The sequence below is a fragment of the Apostichopus japonicus genome, chromosome 16 (genome assembly GCF_037975245.1).
Source record: "Apostichopus japonicus isolate 1M-3 chromosome 16, ASM3797524v1, whole genome shotgun sequence".
NCBI lineage: Eukaryota > Metazoa > Echinodermata > Holothuroidea > Aspidochirotida > Stichopodidae > Apostichopus > Apostichopus japonicus.
The window spans coordinates 32,142,346-32,157,514 of NC_092576.1; the positions used below are offsets into that span (position 1 = coordinate 32,142,346).

Consider the following 15,169-nt stretch of genomic DNA (forward strand, 5'->3'; position numbering starts at 1 on the left):
ACTTGGAACAGAGGACGGGACGTGAATATAACTGATGCTGTGATTGTTCAGCGCGATATTCATGATATGCGAAGATTGCAAGTGTTTTGTGAGATGTCAAATACCAAGTGTTATTATAATGCACTATACTGAAATTGCTACTGCAATTACTTATAATTATTACCATATTTATAGTGCAACTATGCCTCGGAATGCACCATTTGACTGTTAATTTCGAAAACGACCCACCAAACGGAACTCGGCTTTAATAAACCCATGACATCTCTCCTACTTTTATGAAACCCTTCCATTTTCCTCCGGGTATCCCTAATAGATTCAGGTGCTACCTAAGTCAGTCCGAGAAAGTTGAATTTATAACGTCAAAATCTTGAATTTAGAGCTACTTATATAGACACAGCTTGCAGTGTAATTATGGTTCAGAATGCAACACCCGACGTAGTGTTAACATGTTCCGGAGGAGGGGTCTTAAGCCCCAACATGAGAGTCGGTATCAATTAGGTCTACCCCTGAACGGTCGCTCCTTCTTAAAACAAAATATATAATTCGTCACCGGTTCTGCTATAAAGTTTCATTTCCAATTTATATCACTTGGAATTTCGGCTTGATTTATCATTTTCTTTAAACACTGTCATGTGTTTTAGGATGCTTATATATTAACCTAGCGTAATGCATAAATATACATTAGATGCACCATTCACTTCTAAATATAATTTTTGTTTTCTGACAACAAGCCATAGGCATTTGCTTCATTCCATGGCAGCACCCACCCCCTTTTCAATCGGTACCATAGTTTATTCGCCGCTGTTACCATGGTTAAGGCCCTACCTAATTTCAAAGCATACAGCATTTACAACCTTCGGTTGATGTTATCAAATTATTCAATCCATTTATAAGATTTAAATGGTAAGAAGACTCGCCCAAACCTCCCTTTAAAAAAGAAATCTTCTCTTTGCCTGCAAGTGAAGATTTTTGTTATCGTTACACAATTATGCAGACAGTAATGAAACGTGACACTTTGTTGTTTTTAGCTGGACCTGAGCCTTCCATCGATGATGTTTACACTATGTCTGGTGAATTGACTGTAGCTGTATGTATTGACTGTACACTAGGGCCTAATTACGAACTAGTGAGCTATCTGTATAATTACGCAGTAAGCTTGCAGTGCTTCCCAAGTATGAAAGTCACGATAGGTACGGCAGAGATCATCTGACATGCAATTGTAAAAAGATTCAACAATAAAACTTTTATTTGCAATATAACACGCCCAGTAGTCTACTAGTTGCAATACAGTATTTTAGTTATATTATGCGTTCTGCAAATAGTACTGTTGTATACAATGTTGTATTAACGGGGATCGATGGTGGTATCTAACAGTGCTGTTACACGTCGCTCGATATAGGTCAGATTACCGGCCACAGACGACACTTCGTTTGATATAGGTCAGATAAACGAATACAGACGTTTCTTTGTGTACGAGTCTTTAATCCCTTTAAAGCTTCTTGAAGCTTTAAATACAATTCATAGTCACCATCAATTATTAAAGGGTCTTCTGTAACACATTTACACGATTTCCTTTTCGGTGAATATTGTCTTCATAAAGTTACAGTTAAAGTTGAAGGTTTACAGTCTTGTATGAGGCTAATGCCTCCTCACACGACTTTACAACTTAACCCCTGGTCATTGGTAACTTGTCACACCCACACACCAAAGTGTGCACAATTCAATCAATCTCTCCTGGGGCACCACAGTGCACCACAACCACGTGTCCCCCGGGGGACTTCCCATAGGGTGCAGCCACAAACCGGCGCACGCAACTATATTTACAAGTTACCTCGCAGGTCCCCATTTATACACCTGGGTGAAGAGAGGCAATGGAGATAAAGCGCCTTGCCCAAGGACACAACGCAATGATCTGGCCAGGGCTCGAACCTGTAATCCTTAGATCACAAGTCCATTGCCTTAACCACTTGACCACAACGCCCTCCAACAAAAAAAAAGCACCGAACATTTCAAATATTAAAACAAGATAGGTATTGGAACGTAACAAAACGTTCTTGCCTCATGAAATTAGACACCTTTCTTCATTCATTAATCTTTATCAGTATAACATCATTACTTATGTAATTATAATGATTTTTGTTAGTTTTGTTGTTGCTCTTGATATTGGAGTATTATTTTAACTGTATCTCCAGAAGCATCACTATGGGGATGGGACAGCACCACTGGTAGTTGTCGGGGAAATCTTTCATTTTAAAGATGTCGGGCTTGTCATCAACTTACAAAAATCTACATTAGACACAAAACTGTATCATTATCATCGTCGTAGTCGTCATCATCACCATTAATATTATTAAATATCATTGGTAAAAAACCTGCCACAGATTTAATGGACCGGTCAAAAAAACAAACTTGCAACAATGGTTTTTCTCCCTTTTTTTACGACAAATGCTGCCCGTTAAACATTGCACTATACCAGACGTATTGAATAATCACAATAATAGCGGTTTTACGGTACGGTTATATATTAATACAAGTATAATATGCCGCAAAATTAACGCATAAAGCTTCATGTGAAAACAGAAATGGTGCGAGTCTTGTGAAGATGGAGCTACAACAGATGAATAGAGGATTGTGCCCAAAGTTGCTTAACTCAAATAATGGATGCTTGTGTACGATTACTATTTTAAAACACACCCGACATAGATAAACACCAACAGAAAAGCAGCTTACTTGCATGGTGTAACAGAGAGCTTCAAAACCAGCCAAAGCCATCCCTTACTCCAACCAGCGGTCACAGAAGCGTCAATCATTCACAATAAAGTCGATTCTGTATTAATTTGTCCTGTTCTAGTTATACATACATCTTACTGTTGTCTGTATTTTGATTGCGATTGTGAGTATCATTCTAATGACGAAGAATGCAGATATGTCTTAAGACACACAGACGCACCCCTACACAGATCATTCTGAAATAGTCTGTTAGCAAAGGCACATGATGCTCTTGTTTGCAAAACACATTCCAAGTAATCGTTTCAATTGAACATTATATTTGAATTCAATATTGTAATTGTTTTTCGCAGTATCGACACTGGGGAGGACAGGGGGGGGGCATACACATATTATGATTTAAGATATAAAAGTTGTACAACTTTTGCGACTGCACACTTTATCTTTATTAATGAAAGGATGTGACTATTTATCACCAAAATTGTCTAACTTTAAGCAATAATACACAAAGTGATACAAATTGTTTATTATTGATATAACGAATATACGATTCCCGTAATTTTTGTAATCCTGTTCTTAACATAATGTAAAAACAAAGCGAAATAACAATGAAATTAACATGAAAATGATCAGTAATTATATGCGTCATGTGCATCTTTTATTCAGGTGAGAGATTTTCGGACACGCTGGGGGTAAGTGCATTTTTATACCCATGATGATATCATGTGTGGTTTATAATAATTAAAATGCGATAAAGTTATATTTAAAAAAAAACGTGGCTCTATGGTTGGAATTATAACATAAACAATCCCTGAATATTAATAGCGCTGGCTCAATAGAGGATATATTGACTTACAAAGTTGAGGATAAAAAACTGTATGACACTATTGTAGATTTGTTGTGACACCATTATTAACCATCAATTACACTGCGTGATGATAAGAATATTCCGTGGTATATTGTTTCGCTCGATATCATTAAACAGATTTGTCGTATGTTTGTTTGTTGGTGTTTTGGTGGGATTTGTTGCGAATATTTGTTTTTGTTGTGTATTTGTTTCTGGTGAGGAGAATGGCGAGGACAAGAAGGATGTGAGTGTTTTAATCCATTTTGTCTTTATTCTGTGACCACAAAAAAAAAACATTTTGCGCAAATCACATTTGACTTCAAAACATTGGGGAAAAATAAGTGTGCAATTAATTTGTTTTCAATGAAGTCTCTCTTTGAAGGGATTTATAATATTTTTTTCTTAACTGAAATGTACCTTGTTTTATGTCAAAGATGTTTCATCAGTTTGTAATGATATTATTGTTATTTCTCTGCAGACATACAGAATGGTAGAAGGCGAGACTGGTTTCTGAAGAAAGTAAAAAGACCAAGTGAGATGAAACAGCAAACTCATTATTACGTTCGTAAAACTTCCGGGTACCAATTATCTCCGACGATGTTATCAAGAGTGTCTACAAAATTGCCACTGAAGCGATCGTTAAACTCTATCATAAAACTCTTGCTACTTGGTACATGGTTGATGGAACAATGAAACCAGAATTATGGCTTTGCAACATCACAAAGGAAATAGTGATTGACATAAGGATCATGGAAATTGATTGTGTCAAAACATGTACAATTCTACTTTATATGTGTGAGTGTAGTACGAGAAACGACCCATCTACCATCTCAGCAATGGGTCCGGATACTCTTCCCAAGAGATGTTGAAACGTTCATGGTCTAGAGAATGTTTCACTCGTTTACACTGACTGTACACTTCTTTCTTTCTTTTTTAAATGTTTTATCTACTTTATTTTCACTTTTGTTATATTTCATTTGGTCGCTAGCTCGATCATATTTCCTTTGTTAGTCTAGTGTCCTGTTTATACTATCCTACATTTTTATTGTAAGCATGTGTATACGAAATAAATGAAATGATTAGACTATCGCTCGGTATAAACAATACTTAGATATGATGGGCTTAGTCAACAACATTTATGATTATCTTGCCTTTAAGATTAAAACTACAAAATTATATCATAAATAGTGTGATACATCCAGATAAGATAAGTAAATATTCTTGGGTTGATAATTTGTATGTGCTATGAAAGAGCTTTTACATTTTTACTTAACGGTGAACATTCTTTCTGAAGATTACATGTACCAACTATCGTAGTTCTAGGGCTTCATTCCTCGTACTTCCCCGCCCCATGACAATTGTGAAAACATGAATAACCGATTTTCCTGTAGTGATAATGCGGTTTTTATTTTCTATGTATCCTGTGTAATTGATAAGTTAATGATCATCAAATAGTATATTCTACTTTAAAAGTCTACGGACAACTAGACAAGTTTCCCATATACAGTATGTGTGTTGCGTGTGTGGTAATCTCGATAAAAATATATTAACATTTTTCGTAAAGCTCTTTTTGTTTCCAAGATATACACATTTGAAGTGTTTAGGACAATGTTGTACTTAGGTTTCCGTAGACCTTTAAACAGCCTATTTATTCATTTTTGCTTTCTTGTTGCTTTTCATGTTTTATTTTTGAAAGATAAATCATACATTTTATTCACGCCGATCTTTTCATTTCATTTCATGAGCCTTTACTGAAGTCATTATTACATATATAACCTTAGCAGATAGATATCGATACCATGTATATAATTCCGCGGAGTGATTTTGAGGTGAGTTGACCAAAATGCCATTATACAAGGTATGATCTCAATCGATATGCTATGTCATGTTAATATTGTATTTCTACTTGTACTATTATGGTTTGTCATATGTATTTTCATTACGTTTTGATGAATATCACAAAATTATGTATGATGTACTTTAATTAAATTAATCAACGTTACCTTTGATAGTAAATTGTTTATCGTGTGCGATGAATACGTGTGAGACATGTTACAGTATTGCTTAATGATAATATCGATATTGTCCGTACCATTCTAATCAGTGACTAAATATTGACAAGTTTAAAGTTTGATAGGTAGATACATACCTTGGATTTTCAACATAATTAGTTTTCAATAATTACTTTCATAATTTCAAATGAACGATCTCTGTGCATAAATTCTCGATTCTCCTCTACCGATCGGTCATCTCTTAAGCAGTGCTGCATTATTTACTTAAATCATTCAGTCCAATATTTATTTTGCTCATCACCGCATCTTTATATTATCAGAGCGATAGTTTTTAGCTCATACCAGCATGCTGGTGTGAGCTATTGTTACAGTGCAGCGTCTACCACTCTATCACTCTATCCGTCAACAATTGGTAAAACCGCTCCCACTCGCACAGTGTTTGATGGAATTTCATGAAACTTGGACACAAGGACCATTGGGTATAGGGCCATCAGAGATGGTCCGAAATTTGGGGTCAAAGGTCACCTGTGGGCCGTAATGGGCCATTTTGTGGAAATACGCAAAATGCTTCTTCTCCTACATGGTACAATGTTGAGGGTTTGTCACGATAGTACTATGGAAGTTTTACCTCCAGGGTGACCATGAATTTGAGATCAAAGATCAACTAGGGGTCTTTTGTGGCCCGGGCCGCGGCCCTATATTTTCAAATTGCTCCTGTTCGTACAGTGTATGGCCAGTTATAATGAAACTTGGTCGCAACGTTCCCCGGGATGAGGGTTACGAGGGGTGTTTGGAAAATTGAGGTCAAATGTCATTTAGGGGGTCATCGGGGGTCATTCTTTGTAATATTTTCAAATATCTCAATCTCCTCAAGATTTTGATGGATCATATTCAAAGTTGAACTGATGATTGTTGGATTGTGTATGAATAAGGTGATGCCTAATAATTTTTGGTCAAAAGTTAATTAATTACAATTAATCCCCATTGTTTAAAAAAAATCTGAGCCTTCACCTTTTGCCAAAGCTCCTTTAATATGTCTCCCAGTCTCTGCAGTGTTTGTTTACATTTGTGGTTAAGCTCTGCAGAGGCTGTTAGTGGAATTAAAGCAGGACTGGGAGTTGTTATTAACTGTTGAACTGTAAGCGTGAAAGCCCTATAGCCTATCAGCACTTGCCGATTCTTAGTAGTCTTTGAGCCTGAGGTATGTAGGCAGTCAGCCAAAATTTTGGCAAGGAGTGCTTCAGGTCTGCTCAGGTAGAGGGGAGAAAGTTTAATAGGGTAGGTCAGTGGTATTGTTTGAGAGAGTGGGTAAAATAGGATTTAAAGGGGGGGGGGGGGGGGAAATGGGATTTATAGCCAGTGGTGTGGCCAGGATTCTGCTAACGGAGGGGGGGTATCCCTCATGGGCCCAAAATTGGTGGAATCTGAAAAATGGCCTGAAATTTGGTGGGCCATAAAGTTTTGTGGGCCCTACATTTTTAAGCTCGAAAAGGTATGAGCTTCTGCACCATTGGTGCTCTAGTTGTAAATGTTGTGAAAGAATCTAGCACCAACATCGGAAGTGATGTCATCATCCAAACTTTCCCAATGTATTGGATGATGATATATGTTGTATTGTAAAATTATATTTTTAGGTAAGAAAACTACAAAAGTAATACAATAAGGAAATAAAGCTGATAGGAAACATCTGCCACGATGAAAATATCAAGGAGAAATTTTCATTCAATTCAATGAGAGAGGAAGGTTTACTATGGTGAACATGATGTGCTTTGAAGCAACCCATATGTAGATTTAGCAACGATACATTGAGAGGGAGATTTAAAATAACATAGATATGTCGTATTACCTACAACCTTCATAAGAGAAACAAAAAATGAACCATTGGTCTGAATCTAATGGTCATAAAATATCAGCTGATGTTTGCTGGAATTATATGACGTCATAACCTGTAAGAAGTTTTATTGTTCACAAGCATAAACTCTGTATGTTTTATTGATGAAATAAAGTTAATAAAAATATTGTTTGAACAAAATACATCATGATTAAACCATATTTCAGGACATTTCTTACACAGTCTGAACCCAATGAGTGAAATGCTTTTATTTGTGTGTTGTAGTTTCTGATTTAATATTGAAAATAAAATTGGGACTGTAACTTTTGCTTTAATATTGTATCTGCATTCATTCAATATTGTAAAAAAGTCTTACGATTATTGAAGGAAAATTGTTTTCTTGATCATTGATATAAAATAATGTATTTCTTTTAATATATTCGGAGTATCATTCATATTCTCTTCAAATATGCGGTAAAAGAAACAAATCTTGTAGATACTTTCATGGTGTAATACTAAATAAACAAAATGGTTTACCAATCAAGCCAAAAAACGTCACGTTATTGTAGTTTTCGCTTTCTTGTTATCAATAGTCTACACTATATTACTATATATATAAATAGTGTAATTGTAAGGTGTTTTCTACTTCTGTGCCGACCGGCTGTGTGTGTTGTTCATAGGATCTGCTAGTTGCTCACATCCAGCGTATCACCTAAAATACACAGCTGTTCTACACAATATCATTGTTTCTTGGTTAAACGACGTGGTTACAATAATATGGGGTAAATATATAGTTACAACTAAAGGGTTAAAGATATGGAATTAGAAGTATTGTCAAAATGAAACAAACAACAAATGCTTTTGAAATGGGTAAAAATGTTATTAGGAGAGAAATATACAGACATATATAATCAAATGGTTTGAATACAAACTACGTGCTTCATGTTCTAACAAAATGACATAATGATCATATTAAGAACTGTGTTCTTATTGTTTCTCATACAAGCTTCAATACACTTGGATAACGATGGCGGTTGCGATAATTTTAGCACAATAGACTGAATAGTCTGGCATGCCAGCTTTGCTCAATTTAGGTATGTTTTGATAGTTGTAGAGAAGTTCAGATGTGTAACAAGCTATTCGACATACGGTTTGGCGGCAGAAGACTGGAAGCAATTCAGCGGGCAACGAGGAGGGTTAACGAGCTAGTTTATGTTTACATAATTATGGCAAATTGATATGGCAAGCCTCTCATCTCGCAGTATGTGTTTGCAATAAAGTTGTTTATTTTGCTTCCCTATCAGGAATATCAGTAGCATTGCTTTCAAAGGCCTATTGCTACTGATATTGTGTATTTAATATTATTATTCTGTAATGACTGAACAGTTCTTTGTTAACGAAGATTGGGATGAAACATTTGCATTTTGATTTTTTTTTAAATTAGTTAACTTATGCAAAGTTCCATAAACCGTATTGAAAAGTTTAACTCTTACTGTTTGGCATTGCTGTTATCTATTAACAATTTTCAGTCTTTTAACTCAAAAGAAATCACCTTTTCGAATTACTTTTAATCGATATAAAAGAGACACGATTTTTTACCTATCTGTGTTAATTTAAAGTTTCGATTTTAAATGTTTCTTAATTGTGAGAGATGTAGCCCCACGTCCACCAATCCAAAAGTATCAACGTGTTGCTATAGATGTTGAATGCTAATATTTATAATTTATCGATTATTCAGAAGTCAGACTTGACGAAAAATAGGCATTCGTTGTCTGTCCAACATAAAGTACTCAGCAGAACAAATCCCAGGTAGAACAACTGGAAAGCGCTTTATGAGTTAGTGGGTATGACGAGTATGTTTGTTACAGCAAGGTATCTGCTTACGGATCGAACGCAAAATGTTATTCGAGATAATAAAAAATTACCAAAATGAATTCGAAAACTGTAAACCATGCCATCTCAAATTGCATGTTCACCAAACTAATCCCATATGCAGCATGTCGTTGAGAAACTCTGTAAAGTTCTTTATGTTTTCATATTTCTCGATACCAATCCAAATATCATCCTCTGTTGCAGTGGTATAACGTCATTGATCTAAACCATAGAATTGTGCATGTTAATATTATTTTCAGTCGAGACATCATAAGTTGTACCTTTGTCTTACGCTTTCATGTATGATGCTTGCTACATTTTTTTGATATCAGGAATAGTTTTTAACATACCAGAGAATTGTCAGAAAGGATGTCGTGGACAATAAGACAAAGAAGCAATATGTTATATTTTACCACATTCTTTTCGGTGGCGTCATGTATTTAAACTTGCAACTACAAACGGAAATCGAGATCAAGCCAAAAACAACATCAAAAGGGCATTGGCTATGAATGGTCACTGGACTTTATGTCTGCCTGTGAAGAAATGTATATAAACAATAATAAGAAACTAAAGTAACTATACAATATCTACAAATCCTAGGAACAATATTGTCATCACCTAACACTAATTTCCATAGAAAACATGCAATGGACTTCATTATGTAATAATAATTCAATGAGCAGTGATAATAATCCAATGCAGAATATTTAAAGTATAAGAAGTTGAGACCGTTACGTCATCAGCACGTCTACCTATAACAACAGCTTAATCCTAAACAAAATAATATTGACTATCTACTACTTTAACTACCAAACATATACTGCTTAAAGATGTGATGTACTATATTGCTTTAAATTGTTACCTCTAAAAGCGTACTACACGATTGATAAAATGCATGGTGCAATTACTGCAGATAAATGAAGTTGGTTCAAAGAGAATGTTAATATTTTCAACTATAAACATACTATCCCTTTAAGACCAAATCAGCAATCATAAAGGTAACATGTGTCTATTAACAGCATATGAAACAAGAATGCTGATAAAATACATCCCTTGTTAAGAAGCAAGAGAATATTAATTCAAAGTAGACTTGCATGAGACTGCAACACAGTGAAGTATAGCAACAGTAGGCCTACACTTCAATTATACGAATAGCCCACAGTCTACTACTAATAGAATCCCTCAATAGATACACTGGAATGAAGCTCACTAGCGTTACAAGGGAGCCGCCATTTTAAACTAAATAAGAGGGCGGTCTCCCAGAATGTTATTTCCTTGATGTGGATACACGTTCCACAGTGAATCTACCCTTCAAAATGATCTGTAAAACCATTATACCCCTTAAGTTATGGTATTCATCTGTACCTAAGGAAACCATGTAAATTACTATGAAGATTAAATACCAATGAAATAAAGTTAAATGTGAGCACTGTAACCAGTAGTACTTGTGCTGTATGTTACGCTAGCCTATGGCAACTCCCACACAACCCAAGAATGGTAAGATAGTAGAACCTGGCCTTACCCCACGGGCCTGGAAACAGCCCGCAATCATCATAACATTATGCAATTACGGAGTTACCTTTAGAACATGAAAACTTAACATAAGTTACGGAGTGATAGATACCTCATATCATGTACTTCAAGACGTTTACAACATCTGGTCTTCAGATTACCAAAGTTCAACAAAAATCTAGACAATTTTGTGCTGCTTGCTACTATGTTAGAAAATACGGAGTGGCACATTGACTGTGGTATACTGTACCAGTCTGTGCTATCCCTGAACAAATGGACCCATTGTTATGTGTGAGCAGTGCGGAAATGAGTCATAGGCTCCACTCTGCATGGAACGCTGAGGGTCCTTCACACTCCCCTGCTAAATATAAGTTAGTCCTCAAACTATCGCGGAACAAATTCAACATATCTACATTACTAGAAGTTGGATAAATATAGGGAATAACCTCTACTAACAGTTGCCCTTTACATACACAAGTAGCATTTTGAGAAAGGTTCAAACTAATCTTCTGACATTGCAATTCCTGCCAGACTTGCAAACCTTGTCAATGCAGTTATTCTTACTGAGAAAGAAAGGGAACAAAGTAACATAAAGCTAATATTAATAAAGATCAAAAACATAACTTAATGTAAATTAAAACTAAGTTAACACAATAGACTAAACACAATGTTAATATCAGTGGTCACAGATTGGTATGGTCATGTCGTTACTGTAGTTAATAGTCATGTCGTTAATGCTATGGGAAACTAGTACTACACACTCACCAACAACTTGTTCACATCCCAAAATAGCTATCCATGCTGCAAGTCCCAAATTTTGGTATGTGTTAGCCACACAACATAAATGGTCATTTGAGACTTTCCATCAACCTTGAGTGCAGACTGGAAGGGTGAGCATTTATGGAAATTTGCAGAGAGGTAAATGAAAGTCAATGCAATCGACGGAAACTTGTAATACTTGGAAATTGAACTTAGGATGCTGATCCATGTTAGAGAGTATAAGACTCTTTCAAGAGGAGAAAAATTGCTCCCAGAACCTTTTTTGATATTACGAATAAATTTCAACTGTTCTTTTAATGCTAGATTTAACGTTCTGTCCCTAATGAACCTGCAGACCACACATGTGTGGTTCATGATATGCGTTCCTATGCATCCCCCTCCTTGCTCTTGTACTTTGTCTGAGCTAAACGTATTCTTCATCGTCACTAGTATCACTGAGGAGGTGACAGGCCTAATTGGTGAAAACAATCATTTGTTTTATGAGGGACCCCTGACTGCTGCTGGAGGATAGGGCATGGCTTCAACTCTCTGCGATTGACAGTTCTCTTATCACTTCAACTTTCTGTTAGTTAGTTGTATCGTGTAACTGGTATTACCCAAAGGTCTGCGACAATCTTGTAGATACTAGGACTCCACTGATCCTGAATATTCTGACGTCCAGGTGGGTGGGACCGAAGATAAACTCTGGTACCCAAAGTCAACAGTTTTTACTCAGCGTCATGGTCATAGCGTACCATCCGCTTTTCTGCTTCCCAGGACAGACGCTCCCCTGCTTTTTGGTGCACTAACCTCACATTCTCTGTGTGGGTGGCAAGCTAATCACGCATGCTTACCTGGTTATCCGTGTCATCACTTCGAGAATCAATATTAAGAAAAAAAGTATACTGGTAATCTTGGTTCCCTTCCAAACATTATATAGCATGGTGAAAATCCTGTGGAAGGGTGATCAGTGGCATTGTACCATTGTATGCATACAATGCTTCTGGTAGATGTTCTGATCATCTCCGTTTGTGCTTTACAGGGAGAGACTGCAACAGATCGTGCAGAGTACGATTGAATCTCTCAACTTGACCATTGCCATTTGGATGATATGGAGTATTTCTGGTTTTGGTTACAATGTACACCGAACATATGGAACGAATAAGATGAGGACTCAAAATTTCTACCTGGTCATAGTGGATCCTCTGAGGGGCATCAAACTTGGTGCACCATTCCTTGACCAAAGCCTTGGCAGTAGTTTGATTCCTGGTTGCCACTGCTTGAGTATATTAGCGGCAACGTATACATATGCCACCTCAGACAGAATTAAGGAGGCAGTGTAGGTAGTAATGATGGTAGTAGTGGTGTGTGTGTGTTGGAGGAGGAGTGAGGATGAGGGAGGTCATGGGATAATAATTTGCATAGTGTATTGCACATGAAGGATATCATGTGTATAAGTGTTGTGTAGGACGTTCAGTCTGAGGATGTGCTCACAGCTTTCATACCGTCTTTATCAACATCAGTATGAATGTTGTATTCATTGTAAAGACAAGGACCACCAGGGCAAAGCTGATCTGTTATTGCTTCAGCCAAATGCTACCCAAAGTGACCAAATTACGACATAGCTAGACGGATGAGTTTAAGACTAATAGAATGTATGAACCTCAAAAGTGCCATGCACATACTTCTAAATGATTCCAACATTTCTTCTATCATAATGGGATAACGTTTACTGTTAAACAAAACAACAAAATATCAGAGTATTAAGCAACCACCATAGATAACATGTCCTCTTCTTTAATCTAGCATGATGTACCTATTTCTGTAAATGGTGTCCCTTCTACTATAAGATAATTACCATTGCGTTACTTGTTACAATCGGAATCAGTTTCAAATTGTGAATATAATCTACTGATAGCTCTTATTGCATTTTACCACGCTCTGTATTTTTAAAGTTTTCAAAATGGTGTCATCAGCTAACAGTTAATAAACCCCTTGATGGCAAAGTAACCCGTTGAGCAGAGATCATTAAAACTACTCTCTGAGGAGTACAGTGCGTACAGTTCCAACCATGACATAATAATTTCTACGATTTGATGAGAGTTACTTAAAATCTGTTTTATAACACACAATTAAACATTAATACAACGTACTGACTTATTTCAAAGAACATATGCTTTACCCAACATATCCAGAGGTGAGTCTTATTATCAATTGTCTGTAAGTAATGCACACAGTTAAATACAACTCTTGTTAAGTTGAACGCGGGTATCTGTTATATGTAAGTTTCTTCTGATGTTCACAATTTATGAAATTAATTTTAAGTTCAGGAATAGTATCAGTTGTTAGGAATATAAATCACAGAAGAACAGCTATTATCATGTTAGTCGAATACTCTTCTTCAAGCTATTCAGTACTCGAGTAGCAGTCTTGTATACCAGGGACTTTCTTCTGCCCTTGGCTTCAAGTTATTTTTGAGTCACAAGAAACAGACACAAAATATTTAAATGACACTTTAATACAGCAAATATGCAAGCAAAAAATTTGACCCCCATCAGACTCCTAACATCCCAGTGATTCGGCTTACCATTCTCCATATTAATGTGGGTACTAAATATGTACTGATGTGGTAATTTCAAGACTCGAATTATTCTTAAAATTATGTCAAGCCATGCAAATTGACAGTTTTACCATAACGAGATAGGATGAACTATTCCCTGGTGATTTCTGTTGTACAACTAACCAATCATTTGATGTAGATTAATGGAAATTTAAGCTGCAGAGTTAGAATCACATCCAACAACGTGAAGACATAAACTGGTTTTAAAGAGGTTTTTCCCTCCAAAACTGGAGTTAACTTCAACACTTTCGGGACGAATGCATGAACAGCACACTACTAGTGTGAGTACTGCAGACATCATATGATTACCACAATAAGGTTGCTTGATTCGTGTTTGAAGACAAGTCTGTTCACTACTACAGATATACAAAGTGAAATGAATATGGCAGTAAGGGAGGGGCTTCTTTCACTTTGTGAAGGACAGATAATATAGAAGAACTCCACTACAACTGCAGACATCCTACACAATACAGTTACCACGACAAATGTCGGCTGACTCCTGATCTGAGTCACTGTATACTGTACTGTAGGTACTGGAATGCTTTTACCAAGTATTGACTCTGAGATACTGCAAATACCACAATAACTGCCTGGAATATTTGTTCAGCTAGCTTCTGGCCATGGTAATCCTGCATAAACAAAACATAGGAAAATGAATGAAGAATAGCAATTACACAGGAAATATTACAAGTAGAAATATTACTTATAATACATGTAAAAGACAAGCCATCCTGTCTTTCCAGTTTCCCATTTACTGTACAGTATGCAGTTACCTGATACCCACTGTACAGTAATAGCTATATAGCACATTGCATACAGTATGTGTAAACTATCCCATACTAACTATATAGCACACTGTGTATGTAGTTACCTGGTACCTACTGTACAGTAATAACTATAGCACATTGTATACAGTATGCAGTATACAGCACATTGCACAATAATAATATTAATAATACAGTGGATTTACATAGCGCCAAGTCAGAAAG

The 15,169-nt window shown here is 36.2% G+C and overlaps 1 long non-coding RNA gene across 2 annotated transcripts in view; it reads right to left on the reverse strand.

The window, feature by feature from the left end:
• Positions 1 to 4,513: 4,513 nt before the first annotated feature.
• LOC139982167 (uncharacterized) overlaps positions 4,514 to 15,169 on the reverse strand; it is an 88,601-nt gene continuing 77,945 nt past the window's right edge. For both annotated transcript variants that reach the window (XR_011798013.1, XR_011798012.1), the window contains exon 3: positions 4,514 to 14,809. This is a non-coding gene — a long non-coding RNA (uncharacterized lncRNA). The remainder of the gene's footprint in view (positions 14,810 to 15,169) is intronic.